The sequence below is a fragment of the Ananas comosus genome, linkage group 12 (assembly GCF_001540865.1).
Source record: "Ananas comosus cultivar F153 linkage group 12, ASM154086v1, whole genome shotgun sequence".
Lineage (NCBI taxonomy): Eukaryota > Viridiplantae > Streptophyta > Magnoliopsida > Poales > Bromeliaceae > Ananas > Ananas comosus.
In genome coordinates, this window is record NC_033632.1 from 7,670,743 (window position 1) to 7,683,975 (window position 13,233).

Sequence of the window (13,233 nt, forward strand, 5' to 3'; positions counted from 1 at the left end):
TCAAGAATCTTTTGCTGGTTAAAAAATGTACAATGACCCCTTGAGGCCAACTTGTATAAAAAATTCACAAATTTTGAATTTTTGTAAAAGTGGGTTCCTTTTTTCGATTTTACAGATTCGATCCGAATTTTCAGTAAACTGATCAAAATATCCTTATTATTTTTTCTCTCTACTCTTTTTTTTCTCTCGTTTTTTTTTTCTCTCTTTCCGAATAAAGCAGCGGAGGCAGAGGCGGAAAAGGAAATGGCCCGCCTCGCCTCTCACCCTCATGCCCTCACACTCGCCCGCGCACCCCTCGCCTTCCTCGCCTCCGACCTCGCCGAGGCCGCTCCACGACTCTTTTTTTTTCTACTCTCTGACCCTTCTTCACCGTCTGCTACGACGATGCCTCTCTCGCCCTTCCCCGCCCTTCTCACCCTCTCCCTCTCCCTCCTCCTCCGCCTCCGACGACAACGTCTCTTTGCTGATGCCGATGCCACAGAGGTCGCTGCGGCGCCTCAACCTCTGAGCAGGGGGTCCTTAGCAGCGTCATCACCGGCGCCGTGGCCGTTGGCGGAGAAGCGTGACCAAAAAAATTATAGAAGAAGAAAGAAGAAAAAAATAAAAATAAAAAATTATAGAAGAAGGAAGATAAAGATAAAATTGCACTATTTTAAATAAAAGTTACACTCTTTGAGATAGAAATTACACTCTTTGAAATCAGATTTACACTCTTTAGCACAAAGTTGCACTCTGTAGGTGAAATTTACACCATTTCTCTTTTCCTTCTTCTTCTCCAATTTACACCATTTTTTTTTCTCTTCCTCTTCTTTCCCCTCCTCGTTCCCCTCCACTTTTCCCATCCACGTCATCATCCTTGACCCCTCGCCGCTCCCCTCTTCCCCCGCCACTGCCGCTGAGCGGGTGGTGGAGGACTATGTCTCAGCGCTCTCCGCCGCCGACTCCACTATGGACGTGATCGGCCCCCTATGGGAGCTCCACATCCTCAACCTCCCCATATCCTCCATCGCCGTCTTCGTCGTGCTCCGCATTTCTTTGCTCTTCTTTCTTAGATTCCTTTTCATCGAGAGCCCCCTGGAAAAAGGTTTGTACAGGAAGGGATGTGGATAAATTCCTATACCCCTTTCTAGAAAGGCGGTAAGCATCTGGCTCGAACAAATCTATGCGAGATCCCTCAATCACCGCCTTCTTGTCTTCTCACTACTTTGTAGAGCTTAAGGCCAAATCCTTGTGAGCCAGGAGACAGAACCTTGATGCCTACCACTCCCTCGGCACCTCCCTCACTTCCCTCCTCCTCGCATGCATCCGCCGCGTCGATGACCCCTTCTCCCTCCTTCCCTCCCCTCCGCCGCTCCTCGCCCTCGCCCTCACCATGGCCCCGGCTGCGGCTGCGGCTGCGGCCTCCTAGGCCTCCTCCTCTGGCTCTAGTCCTTGCTCGCTATGGCGTGGCACATCCTCGTCGACGCCACGCTCTTCGCTGCCACCTCCACGTTCCTCGCCGACTCGCCCACGCAGCTCAAAGCCCCGCCCTCGCCCCCCGGGGACCCACACGGCATTGCCGCCGCAAGCGCTTTGTCCACCGCACCACCAGCCTCCACGACCTCAAGTGCGTTAAGAACGCCATGGGCTGCGTGAGCAATCTCCCCTTCCCTCTCCTCTCCCCCCTCCCCCCTCTCGCCCTCTCGATCTAGGGCTTTTACTTTTTACTACGAATTTTGTTGGTGATCGATGAATGTGCGGCGATTGATCCGAAATTTGAATGATCTCTTCTTCATTTACTACTAGACCGTGAATGATGTGTTGGTGGGAGTTGCATCGGTGGGCCTTTCTCGTTACCTCGGCAGGAAATTTGGTGGGGAAAAGTGGAGAGGAAGGAGGAGGAGGAAAAAGAGGAAGAAAAAGAAAAATGGTGTAAATCAGAGGAAGAAGGAGGAAAAGAGAAATTGTGTAAATTTCACCTAAATAGTGCAACTTTGTGCTAGAAAGTGTGAATCTGATCCCAAAGAGTATAATTGCTGTCTCAAAGAGTGCAACTTTTATTTAAAACAGTGCAAAAAAAATTTTAAACAGTGTAATTTTATTTTAACAGTGCAATTTCATCTTCATCTTTCTTTTTTTATAATTTTTTATCTTTATTTTTTTCTTCTTCCTTCTTCTATAATTTTTTTTTTATCACGCCTCTCCGCCGATGGCCACGGCGCTGGTGACGACGCCGCTAAGGCCCCCCCGCTCTGAGGCTGCGGTGCCGCAACGACCTCCGCGGCGTCGGCATCGGCGGAGAGGCATCGTCGTCGGAAACGGAGGATGAGGGAGAGAAAGAGGGCGAGAAGGGCGGAGAAGGGCGAGAGAGGGCGAGAGAGGCGTCGTCATCGGAGATGGTGGAGGAGGATCGGTGAGGGCGAAAAAAAAAAAGAATTCCCGCAATGCCGGCGGTCGAGTGCAGGAGGTGGTGTGGAGGTGGGGGGCGCTGTCGTGCGGGGCTAGGGGCAGATGGGCATGAGGGAGAAGCACAAGGCAGGGGCGCCATTTCCTCCTCCGCCTGCTGCCTAAGCTGACCTTCTTTTGCCGGAGAGGGAAAATGAACACAGGAAAAGAAAAGCGAAAGCAGAAAAGTAATAGTGTGTTAGTGGTCAGTTTGCTGAAAAATTCTGCGGACTAATCTACAAAATCCGATATAAGATGCGCCCGGTTTTACAAAAGCTCAAATTGGTAGATTTTTTTATACAAATTGGCCTCCCCTCGACAATAGGAACATTGAATTGGGTTTTCCTTTTTCTTTTTTTTTTTTTTTTGCTGAAAATCATGTTTTTTGTACTTTTTGTTCTTTTAATTTATGCTATTTTTTTCAAATAAATTAAAGATCTAGATAAGTTTGGACAAATTGATTATTGGAGTAATTCATAAAGTTGTTCTATGTTTTAGCCTTTTATAAATAAAATATGCAACTCTAGACTATTATTAGAGGGGACGAGAAGAAAGTTTTTAATAGTACATGTATCACTTTAATTCTCTTTGGTGATTTTATTGCTCAATTGCTAAATAAGTAGTTCGGATAAGGATACAAGCTTAATTTCTCATATTTCTCAAAATGTGATTTCAAAAATAATAAATTGGGGAAATAGAAATTCTCAAATATAGTCTTCCATAGCCAGGCTGTCACGCCCCGGGACCGGCGGAGGCCCTCCCGGTAGCGTGCCCAGACCCGCCATATGCCTACACATATAAGGCGTCTACAAGAAAAGCGGAAGTAAAAACAAGAGATGGAACAAATAAAAGAAGTGAAATAACTAGCAACTAATGATATCAGAGCGAGTAAAGTTCTAACATCTACACCAATAGTAATAGAACGTAACTAAAACATAAAAGTAAACATAAGTTATACAGAATCAGCCTCTAATACAAAAATGGTGGTCACTAGTACACGGATAAAACTCTCAACCTCTCCAAAATGAAATACAACGAGAGGTAGACCACCTAGCAAATCGTCCTCGAAGGAAGCTAGCTCGAAGCAACTCCCTTCCCACGGTCCCTGGCCTCACCCTGAGCGGAAGGCTCTGAAAAACATCGAGAAAAAGAGGGCGTGAGAACTATAATTTATAGTTCCCAGTGGGCAATTACTGACCTCAGCTCTATGCACCACTAGGCCCCAAAAGAAAAGGGTAAGTACAATAATAATAGCAATAATGACTGCGATATAAAAGCATAATTAAAATGCTAAATTACTAATCTCAGGTATACACGATGTCATGGTGATGTACATCTATGATATCAAATGGTAAATCATTAACCTTTATGAATACATTATGCATAAGTTCTGTCATGGCAACCAAGTATGCTTTAATGCAAAAGGAGACTATCAAGTATACTACATGTCTCAACACTATGCTAAAAGCATATAAATGTAATTCAACTACTAAACCTATCTAGTAGTGATTAACCATTCTCAACACCGTGTCGATTTCCATTTCCAATTAAGGACCTACCAAAGGTAGTCCAGCTTGTGCCGCCTAAGTGCCTGTGGTAGCCCAACATCCCTACTCTTGGAATGTGTCTGTCCCACTCGACCCCGTAGGCTTCTCAATACCGCACGAGCGAACATAAGTCGCGTAGGCTAACTCCGGAGTGCCGGCTTGTAGGGAGCGACCCTCACAAGCATGTGCGAATGAGCACAAATGGCAAGCAAGCATAGTCCAAGTCTCAAGTATCCAATCCTCATGTCTCTAACATGGTATAGTCACTAGCATCCCGAAGATCTAGTTTAAGGCATAATGTGGATTTTCAGCTTTTGCTACGCCTAGTGCCCCTTGATGACACTTGGGCAATTTGGTGTCCAACATGTATCCCAAGTCCCTCAATGGCCCTATCCACTAGGTTCACACATGTCCCGAGCTCAATGCCACTTGATGACATTAGCTCGCTAGTTCACATACATTCTAGCTGAGTACCTCTATGTGGCAATTTCATCATCTTTCATGTCACAAGTAAACTTAAGTTTAGATACATGAATTCGAACTCATTACACTATAGAAACATGAAACCAAATCTCGTATAGAATGCTAAATGCAACCATCTCTCCCTCAGGCAACTCTCTACTTCATAGAGGTCCAAAAATTTATTATATATAACCTAAGCATTTTAAGCATTCTAAAAATTATAATAAATACATTTAGTATGAATATGCATGCTTTTTCAATTTACGAAACATATATAATCACATATGAGAATTTCTCATATGTAGGCTAGTCAAACCCACCGAACCGTCACGTGCTCCTTCGATTCGCCGAACGAAGTTGTCCACGAGTCTCAAAGTACCCTAAAAGTGATCAGCGAAGAGATACGAGGGCATTACGACCATCTTATATTATCAAACATTAACCTAGAAGCAAAAGGGTCAAAACTTACCTCAAGAGTAGAAATCTCTTCCAAAGCTCCAAAAGAGAGCTTGAGCCCTTCCAATCCAAGCCCAAGGAAGGTTCTAAACCAATTAATCTAGCCTCAAAAGCCCTAGATCAAAAAGCCCCAAAATCAACCCTAAATCTCATTTCTAGGGTTTCATCTACAAAAACTATCAAAACAAGATCCAGAGGAGGGTAATGAGCAACAAACCACCTTAGAAGCTCCAATCCAAGCTCCAAGGGTGAAGATCTCCCTCTTTGCAAGCTGCAAGTCCAAGCCTTCAAGCACCAAGGAAGATGAGAAGGTGAGGAAGATGCCCCAAGTCCACTAGTAGCTCCAAACTTCTTCTCCTTCCCTCCTTCTCCTTCTTCTCCTTCTTCTTTTTCTTCTCTATCAAGGGTGTAGAGAGGGTTGAGAGAAGAGAAATGAGGAGGGGAGAGAGTGGAGGGATCATATAGACCCTCTATTGTAACAAAATCCAGCTAGGCCCTCCAAAAATCCAATATTACCACAGCCCGGTCTGGGCAGTTTTCGCCCAGAGGGATCGGTCTCTCCCCAGCAGGGACCGGTCTCTTGCTGCGAACCCGAAAAACCAGCGTTCGGGAACCGGTCTCTCCCTGCGCGGGACCGGTCTCTCACTGCGTAGACGCGCTCGGAGACCGGTCTCGCCCGCTAGGGACCGGTTGCCTCAAGGCTGCCGCAGTACAGCTCACTGGGGGACCGGTCTCTCCTTCCAGGGACCGGTCCCCGAGAGTAAAAACTCTCAGGACTTATCCAGAATTCCGATTTTCGAACTTTTTAGGTCGGAAAACATTCTACAACCCTCCACCAAGTGTGGAAAAGCTCGAAATACACCCAAACACTCGAACCTTGCAATTTGCAAAGGTCCAGTGTGTTACACAGGCAACCTCAAACAGTCCTTTATAAGTGGCAAAGGGCTTGGTGGGTAGTACCCGAGGTCCAAGTTCGAATCCTAGTTGATTCACATTTCTAGCTAAGTTTATTTCTAATGAAATAAACAAAGCGAGTAGCGTACTACCTATCTCTCAAAGAAAAAGNTCAAAGAAAAAAGAAAAAAAAAAGAAAAAAAAAAACAGTCCTTTAAAAGTGGCTAACGCACTAACAAATTTACTTGTTTATTTCAATCGAATTTTAAAAACATTACTAATGCGTTAGCGGCACTTTAAAAAATATATGCTGCATATGAATTAAGGAGTGCTCTAAACATAACTCCAAAATATGTATGATAAAACATCTCGCACAATAGCCACAAATATGAATAGAGTAAAATTGTCTGTTCCACTAGAATGCCCTTAAAAATATTTAGACTCTTGATAGTATTTACACTGTTAAAAACGTTTAATTTGGAACATATTATTTTTTAGAATTGTTGCAAATTAATCACGTTGATGCGGGACCAACCTAACCGATCAGTTGGACCAACTACTTTGATTCACAGGGCCTTACAAGTTGACTTCATGTTGGAATTGGATTTATATTTTTTTAACTTTATCTGGAGCATGAGATTAGCGGTGTGGATGGATCTAATTTTGGAGGATTTTATATTAATTTCCTTTTTTTAGAAATTAGGATTTGATTAGAATTTGGTATGCATTAGCACTATTGATTTTTCTTTGCGTATTTGCTTTATTAATACTATACTATTATTAGAATTATTATTATAAAAGAATTATTGTAAATAAGTTTTAGATCCCCCTTTTGTATTATGGATGGTTAATTACTGTTAAGTTGATAAAAGATTATTCAAACTCTTGGAGCACCAGCATCTTTTACTTTTTCCTTGGTGAAAATGTCTTTTATTTTTTTAGAGAGATAAGTAGCACGCTACCCGCTTCGTTTTATTTCATTTAGAAATAAACTTAGCTAGAAATATGAATCAACTAGGATTCGAACTTGGGTCTCAGGTACCAACCACCAAACCCTTTGCCACTTGCTCTAGGGACGGTCGGTTCCATAGTGAAAATGTCATCCTACGAAAAGTCTAGCAGGAAGTGAATCCGGTTTAAGGGTGAGGGGTGTTTGGACTAGCTTTTATAAAGTGAATTTCAAATCAAAAGTGAATTTTCCTTCAATAGAATGTTCAAAATCTGATTCTTATTTTTATAATCAAATTTCTAATTTTAGAGTCCTAAAGTCAGCTAAAAAACTTTCTTCCTATATTCTAATTTTGATTTTTGGTGCAAATTTCAAATTTCAATTTTGATTTTGGGTGCAAATTTTTAAATTCAAATTTAGTGATAATTTTAAATTTCAAAGTCTAAAACTTTCAAAGTCTAAAACTTTAAATATAGATTTTAAATTTTAAATTTTCTAAATTTAAATTTGCAAGTTTTAAAATTTAAAATTTAAAATTTAATTTTTTTAATTTTAAATTTTAAATTTTAAAATTTTAAATTTCAAATTTAAATTTTTAAATTTGAAAATTTTAAAATTTAAATTATTTTTAAATTTAAATTTCTAATTTTCAAATTTTAAGTTTGGATTTTAAATTTTAATTTTACAAAATAATTTTAGAAAATTGTCAAACAACTTTATAAAATCACTTTAGAAAAATTATTTTCTTACAAGACTCAAACAAGTGCTCTATAGCTTTCGATTAAAAGCAATTCTCCAAACCAAAGTCACTTATGTAGAAATTACTTATCCAAAAGCTACGACAAACAAGCCCTAAATTTGTTGGCACCCGTTTTTTAGCATAAAAAATAATAGACAAAAACGCATCACATGGAATCTTTGAAGGAAAAGCTTTGACGAAAAAACAGGGCTTCGGCATTATAGGGTAGGAGCATGCTGAAGCCTGAAGGTCTTAACAGGCGCTTGACCTTGGTGAAAAAAATGCAAGGGCCAGAGTCTGTTCGAAATATGGAAATTAAAAATAAGCTGTCGAATGATCCAGAGAGTAGCACAAGACAAAGAATAATGTCGAAAAGGACAAAGTGTATCACAAAAATCCCGCTGACCGACTTCAAATTACTGATTGATACCCATTTTTCGGCACTGAGGTACGGATGAATCAAAGAAAAACATGTATGGCATAGTCGAACAGAGATTCATGGCGAAAATAGCTTTAGCAAGAGGGTTGTAATGCGCCGAAGCGCGATGGCTTCAACAAGATGCAATTGTTGATGAGACCTACACGGTGCTTGAAACTATAGTCTGGGACTTGTCGAAGATATAGAATCCAGAGGAGGTACCAGGGAAGGATAGGAGAGTACCACAAAATTTACATCAGCTCAAGTTATGGCAAAACGGATTTTCAAAATTTTATAAAAAAGGATACAAAAAGATACACAAATTCTCCACTACATACCCTTTGTTCTACCTTCACTATCTTAGGAGTAGAAATAACTTAATTTAGGAATAACTATAGAATACAATTCCTACTCCCACTAGTAGAGAATCTCCCGGCCAAAATTCATCGTCTTTCAACAAACCTCAATATTCACCAAGCCATCTCACTTTTAGTTGGAAAGCCTATCTATCATGCCCCGAGATCGCCAATTAGGCCCACTGGGGCAAGTGCAACAGATCCATGGAACGAACAAGGCTTTCCTTCCTTATCAAAGTGGAATCATGCATCAACCTCTATAATCTCATATAAGATGGAGTACAATAAGGCATCAAAGTGAACACTAAAAAAACTGAACCATTGTAACTTTAAAATTTAAAGTTTACATCTCATAATTCTTTTTTTGAAAATATTGCAAGTCTTTTTCTTATTAAATACAACTAGACCTTTCTCTAGGTCCACTATTCCGTGACACCCTTGTCGTGGTCGCATGTCTTGCCAACGATAGTAGTCTCTGAAAAACGACAAAGAATAAAAGGATGAGAACTTTAGTTAGTTCCCAGTGGATGCAATTGTCGAAAGTAGCACTCTACATTTACTTGGTCCAAAGAAGGCATTAATAGATAAATAGTGATAACGATAAATATTTCTACAATAGAAATGCAACAATAGAACTACAACTATAATGCCTCAATTATACAAGATGTCACTATATCATTGGTTATAAGTTTACGTAATTACTTCATATCTCAATCGCCTTATACCTCTCAAATATACATTTCTTCAAACCAAATTGGTAGTTTAGTTTCACTTTTTATTATACCTTATGGAGGGTCAATTGCTATCGGACTTCGCTCCAACCGGTAGGTAAATATGGTTGATTGCTCTTGGACTCCCCCAAGTACCTCATAGAGAATCAAATTCTCTAGCATTCCTTTCTTTTGCTTTGACATTTCTAGAATGTCGCACATATTTTACCATTATACTCTAAGTTCATGATTTTTAGGGTTATCCACCATGTTCAATATATACAATATAATCTCTAGTTCACATTTAACCTAGAGTTCACATGTCATTATATTTTCACCTTTAAGTTTTGATCTAAGTTTAAATCACACTTGTGTAACCAATATCCAAGATTCTTAATATATATACATGCACATTAATTCAATATTATCTATCTTACATACTAATAACTCAAGAAAATAATGGACAAAGAAAAGATCAAACTATTTTTGATGCTACTCCCCTCCTTTGCTTTAAACCCCTGTTGGAGATGAGTGTCAATCTCCAAGAATCCTAAGAAAAACCTAAAATTGAGTTCTAACCAAGTTAAAACTATGAATTCTCTTATTTGGGGCAAAACATCAAAAATAAAAATTTAAAAATACATCAACTCACCTCTCCTTCTTCTAGCAAGAGAAATATTAGTGGAAAGGATTGTCTTCTTCCTCCTAAAGCTTTCTCCTAGCACCTTTTGTCTCTTCCAAACCTCCAAAGAAATGGATCTAAGAGATCCCTTCAATGAGAAACTAGGATTTCCTCTTCATCTAGAGAGAGAAAAAGAAGAAAGAGTGAGAGAGAGGACAAGATGTGGATTTTATGATTTTTGTTGTTGTTTAGGTTTATAAACAGATACAACAATTGCACCTAAGCCCCGTAATCAATCATATTTACAGCCTCTCAAAATTTGCTGTTCGCAGCATTGAGTATCAATACTCGGGTTCCAGTACTAGTACGCAGGCTCAAGTATACTAGAACTCCAGGCCAGTTTCTTAGAACCCAAACGATTTTTTTCATCGTTTCTATTGTATACTATATCCACTTGAATCAATATCATTACTCGCTCAAATCAGTACCAGCACTCGAGCAAGTTCTACAAAACTCGAAGGCTCTCTTAGCCTCTATGCTGTTGAGTACGGGTACCTTGGTCTAGTACTGATACTCCATGTATATCTGCAATTTTGCATATTTGACTTTTTGAAGTTTGTTTTCGTGCCTTTACAGTATAAAAAATACTCAATTGCTTTCCAAACACTATTGAGATGACCCATATAGTTTTAATTACTATTTCTCACTAGGACTATAATTTGCGAAAGTTCAGTGCATTATATTCCTTCCTCCTTAAAAGGAGTTCTGTTTGTGAAATTAAAACTTAAGTCAATTCCTTAAATAGATGAGAAAAGCACACTTGCATGGTGCCCTAAGCTTCCAAGTAGCTTCACGATTCTTATGGTTGCTCCAAAGAACCTTCGCATGTGGTATCTCGTGATTCCGAAGTTTCTTTACTTCCCGAGCTGAAATTCGAGTAGGATGCTCCTTGAAGTTCAAATCCTCATGTAGCTCTAAAAGGGCGAAGTCCCCTATGTGAGATGGATCAAAACTTATTTTCAACGTGCCGATACGTGAAGCTCATGGTACCCTCCCAATAGACTAGGTATGAGAGCATGCCGTCAACTACTAGACTTGCACACCCCAAATCTCAAATTGCTCAATATATCAATGACTCAACTTTCTGAATGCCAAACCTCCTAATTCCACTTGTTGGTGACTCTTTCAAAGAGACATGGTCTCCTACTTCAATTATCAATTCATGTTGACGCTTGTTCACATGGCTCTATGTTGAACTGGTACCATCACTGGTCGTTCGTGCACGAAGCAAACATTTTCCTCGGCCTTTTGCAGTATATTCAGGCCTGGATTTCTCACCAACCTCACACCGATGCAATGGACAATGGCTTCTCTTCCATATAAGGCTCCACAGGGTGTCATTCCAATCCTTTTTCGAATACTATTATTGTAGGCGAACTCCGCCAATGACTAGTGATGGGGTCATTAAACCTTATAGTCCAACCTCAGTCCATTTAGCTTGTCCATTACTTAGTTCACTCAAGAGTCTACTCTACGCAATATGACATTTCTTCCCGCTTTCCCAAGCAATAACATTTGGCATTTGTTTGCATCATAAGTGGGTTACGCTGCTAGTAAGCCTCTAATCCCACAGCGAGGTCACTCACTTTAGCACATTCCCAAGTATTTAATTACTCTGGAAACTAGCTCCCAACTCGTATGGGGTTCGACTTAACCCAACTTAACTTCTTGCGTGGAGTACGTTTCGCTGCTCACAAATGCCATGAATAGGTATCACGTCGTCCTCATGAGGAGCAAGTACAAAGTCCGCATCAGTAAATCCAATTTCATCTCCGCGATAACACTTGATTCTATGGTTTGGTAACCCCACCAATTAAGAGAATGCTAATTAGATCAAGCCTTCCCTCAACTACTCTATGGTACTTTGACCAATGATTTTCATTTACCCCTAGCTCACTACCTTATGTCGTATTCAATACTGTGCAGTGTTATGTTATCTCGCGTATGAGTTTAGCCATCACATGATGAAATCCTCTTGTGAACTTTTATCCTCTAACCTCAATAAGGAGTAACTAAGGCTCTGATACATCACACATACATGGTCAGGTCACATCCACACATATTGGTAACTTTTTTGTCTCAATACATGAGACCTTTGGTCAACTAACAACATTACCGTTTGATATGGCACTCCATGTTCTTGGGTCATAGCTCATACTACTGTCTCGACCATAGAATCACCCTTGGGTCTCGGGCTGTTGTCACACAAAGCTAACTGTGCCTGTTCATAATGCCCTAAACCACACAGTCCTCAAGTGATCCAGGCACGAATTGTCCTTAGCAAAGCCCGCTAATCGTCGTCATGCGATCAAGACGCTCCCATCACAATATGCCCTAGGTTGGCCAAACTTTAGGTAATCGTGTATATATCTTACCTCAAATGGGACAATTGCTATAGTTCGAGTCATGGAACATCTAAGTCTTACTCATCCAACTCATGATTTTGCTCCGATGAGCAACCAACACTTCCATAGGCCTCTAGGCATCTGAAAAGAACTACTAGCCTTTCAAGCGGTCCTCATCCTCTTTCAAATTTAGCCAAAGCTCAAGTGCCACTACCAACGGACCCTTTTTGGCTAAACATTTAATCGATGCTCCACAGGCAAACTCTACTATCGAGCACACCATGCCTTTTCTTTCCGGTACTAGCCATAATTATTAGGCAATCCTGATTTAGTACACTTCACCATTTAGGTACGCTCCTCTATTTCAAGTTGCGGCACCTCAAGGCTAGCTCCCCCAAACTTGGCGATCATCACATCAACTATATGGCAATGAAATCACTTCCACTACCAAGCTGCCAAAGGACTCCAGAATTAGAGAATAGCCTTATGCCACTTATCTCTTCGTACTCACTTACCACTGCACCCATGAAGGTCTCATACCCTTTATTTACTCTTTATTTAACAAGTGATGGTGCGATTAACATCTAAGAGCGGGGTCCCTACAACCATTGCAGGCACACTCCCGCTATTTTGGCTCATGAATGGCTATGATGTCCATTATTTTTACATTGGTTGTCATTAGATTTCTCATGAGCCACCCGATAGTTAGTGCTATGTCCTACTTATAGTTCGTAGCTAACAACCAATCTATGGCAAATACTATGCCCCCATAACGGATAATGTCTATAGTCCTAATAATGTATATCGAGCTCATGGCTCTATCAGACCAAATTTTATATCACATGCTCGGGGCCAATTTTGACTCGGCATTCACCTAGACAATTTCCCTTTGCTATTGGGCACTCCTAATCTGTAGCACATATCAGCAAAAAACCTTTTAATCCCAACTGTACTACTGTATGTGCCCTGTTGGGGAAAAATCGCAATGAAATTCGATTGTGATATAAATCTAACTAATTTTGTGATAAAATTAATAAGATTAACTTACCGATAATCGCTAAATTCCAAAAAAAAATTGTGGATGAAGAATGCCAAATTATTTGATCCGGAAGCGTGCGAAGCACTGCCCTAAGGCGTATTCCCGTCCTTTGTGCGGGATTAACCGGAAACACCGCTCCAAGGTACGACCGAAACTCCTCCTCCTACGAGCACGAACGCGGAAGAGGTTGACGGATACTCTTTCAACACCCG

At 40.6% G+C, this 13,233-nt stretch overlaps 1 pseudogene; it reads left to right on the plus strand.

Annotated features, from left to right (window-relative positions):
- On the plus strand, positions 856-1,962 carry LOC109717959 (annotated as a pseudogene).